This window comes from Pseudorasbora parva, chromosome 4 (genome assembly GCF_024679245.1).
Source record: "Pseudorasbora parva isolate DD20220531a chromosome 4, ASM2467924v1, whole genome shotgun sequence".
Classification (NCBI taxonomy): Eukaryota; Metazoa; Chordata; class Actinopteri; order Cypriniformes; family Gobionidae; genus Pseudorasbora; species Pseudorasbora parva.
This window is the reverse complement of record NC_090175.1, coordinates 24,339,290-24,342,225: the sequence shown is the minus strand read 5'-3', so window position 1 is coordinate 24,342,225 and position 2,936 is coordinate 24,339,290. Positions and strand designations below refer to the sequence as shown.

General features: G+C 35.1%; 1 long non-coding RNA gene across 1 annotated transcript in view; it reads right to left on the bottom strand.

The window, feature by feature from the left end:
* Window positions 1–1,562, bottom strand: part of LOC137073976 (uncharacterized) — a 4,400-nt gene extending 2,838 nt beyond the window's left edge. Inside the window, exons 1-3 of the long non-coding RNA XR_010904839.1 lie at window positions 1,491–1,562; window positions 447–786; window positions 189–284 (exon numbers count right to left, since the gene is read on the bottom strand). This is a non-coding gene — a long non-coding RNA (uncharacterized lncRNA). The remainder of the gene's footprint in view (window positions 1–188; window positions 285–446; window positions 787–1,490) is intronic.
* Window positions 1,563–2,936: the final 1,374 nt, after the last annotated feature.

The window sequence follows — 2,936 nt, the reverse complement described above, 5'->3', positions numbered from 1 at the left end:
GTCCGTTTTCTTTATCTCGTGTGGACGAAGATATTTCTTGAAACGAGGGGAAAAAAAGATCGGATTAGGAAAGTGCTGGCTTCGTGTGGACAGGGCCTAAGAAACCTCCAATGCTGTGCGAAATGTGAATGCAGTGATGTTCAATCAAGGGTTACGACAAAAACAGACATACCACTAGAAATATTTACCGTTGCAGCTTTTTCTTCTTTTATTTTCGTCTTCTCCATAAACCGCCAAATTCATCCCACTCCACGAACAAGCCCTTGGCATCACTTTCTTTTCAGCTGAAACAAAGAGAAATATATACATGTTGAGGCAGTTTTAAAAATGATCTGTGACCAATATATATAAGAGGAAGGACTTTAAGGAAAGTTAATAACACATAACATAATAAAGATACATTCCTTAAAAACAAATCTGTTAAAGCTAAATGTGTTCACCTTTACCTGTGAAGGGCTGAACCTTTAAAGGACTTGTTCAGCCTCCATTGCAGCTTCTTCAAGATCAGCATTGGGAGCTTTGAGTTCAAGTTCCCTGTTAATACTAGCAGCTTTCTGACATAACTGGTCAAAATTAGATTTTGAGTTTTGCCAAGAATGTGTAGAAAATATGAAAATAACAAAAATATGCCAATATATGTGTAGATGATTTACAAAATACTGTTCAGAAAAAAAGCTGACAGACAGACAGTTAGTGAGCTTTTGCAAGAAATGGCTTCTTAAAATAACTGTTGTATTTAAGGTTGTTGTGGGAGATGGAGATGGAGGAGCAGGTGATCTGAAGAAACTGGAAGACAGAAAAATATTAACAATAACAATACAATAACATAAATATTGAAAATTTTGTGTTACTATGCTTTTTTACTACAGCTACCACAGAAAAAAAACTATGGTTACTGCTTTAAAAGCATGGTAAGTGTCGTGATTACAGTGCTTTAATGACAAATACCACAGTAAAACTCTGGTTATTGTGGTAAAACCGATGGTATATGTTTTGGTTACTGTTTAACTACAAACAACACAGCAAAACTATGATTACTGAGGTAAAACCATGGTAAGATACTGTGCTTTAGCTACACGTACCACAGTACAACTACATTACTGTAGTGAAACCATGGTAAGTGTTGTAGTCATAGTGCTTAAATACAAATAGTACACAGTAAAAACAGTTACTGTGTTAAAATCATGGTATGGTACCATGTTTTAACTACAAATACTACAGTAAAACTATGGATACTGAGGTAAAACAATAGTAAGTGTTGTGTTATGCTTTTCAAATAGTAGACAGTGAAACCACAGTTGCTGTGGTAAAAACATGGTAAGCTTTGTGGTCACCTGGCTTTTACTAACAGGATTGAGCAACAACGTTACTATGGTAAAATCGCGTTCGTTCGGTGGCATTTGCAACTGATTTGTAAACATCATACTGCACTTACACATGAATTGCAGACAATCAGAATGATAATTTAAAAAGAACAAAAATAAACCCACCTGGATTACAAAGTTCAGGGTGACTCCTTCCTCTCATCTCATTTTTATGTTGACAACGACGGTCAAAGTTCATTTGATGACGACACACCCGACAAACGAGACTGTCATTATTAATCAGACAGCTAGAGGGCGCTTCATTTTTAAACGTGACTATAGGTCGTAATACGCTGCATGCACATACGACCTATATGGTCGTGTTTCGGAGGAGGACAGGCTGAAATAAAACTTCAGCAATAAAAGACTTATATACATAAGCCGTATATATATATATATATATACCGTATATATATATATATATATATATATATATATATATATATATATATATATATATATATATATATATATATATATATATATATATATATATATATATATACGTATATATATATATATATATATATATATATATATATATATATATATATATATATATATATATATATATATATATATATATATATATATATATATATATATATATATATATATATATATATAAATAAATGCTGTTCTTGCCTGGATGCCAGTTGAACTTAGCCCTGCCCACACCCATTTGAGGTCGGGAAGTTTGGTCTGGACTTGATCCGTTGTGGAGCAACTATATGCTCGAACAGGAGCTGTTCGGACCAATCAATGGGCTTTATATGATGATGGACAGATAACGTGATGCAATCATCCACGTCACCAAAGAGCGCTTGGGTTGAATAATGGCTGCTCAAAATTCAGTTTTCTATTTTAATGTATTTTATGTAATGTATTCCTAAAGCAATTAAAATACTTTACTGATTACATGATGTGCTTGTTTAATTAATCAGATCAAATGAAAATTAATCACACACAAGTTTGGATTTACCCCCCTAAAAATAATGTAAAGTCATTATTGTATTAAATGAAAAAAAATGGTTGTCTTTCAAACTCCCTCTGCACTAATATGATAGCGCTACAACCAACCAGAGCAACGTGAAGCGGAGCTAGATGATAGATTAAACTTTTGCCATATCCGGTCAACAAAACTCCTAGCCTAGAAATCTAGACGCACCCTAGCAGCAGCAAATTTAATCTGCCTCCAAGTGTCGTCTAGGAACTCTCAATACCTTTCTGAGCTGTATTCCTCTCACTCTGGATGGGCCAATCACATCATGTATAGACTAGAGTCGGCGGGCGGGGCCATAATGACGCCGACCGAGTTGCGTTTGCGTGCTTCTAGTAAACACAGAAACTGGCGAACAGCAGCGGTCTTTTGAATCAGCTTTGACTGCGATTCTGGAAGACTTGGAGTTAAGCTTTTCTCTGAGAAAAGAACAAAGAACGGCACTGAAGTCATTCTTAAAAAGGGAAGATGTGTTCAGATTTTAGCCGACCGGATACGGTGAATGTTTAATCTATCAACAAGCTCTGTTTCACCTTTGTTGCTCTGGTTGGTGTAGCGCTATCCTATCACGA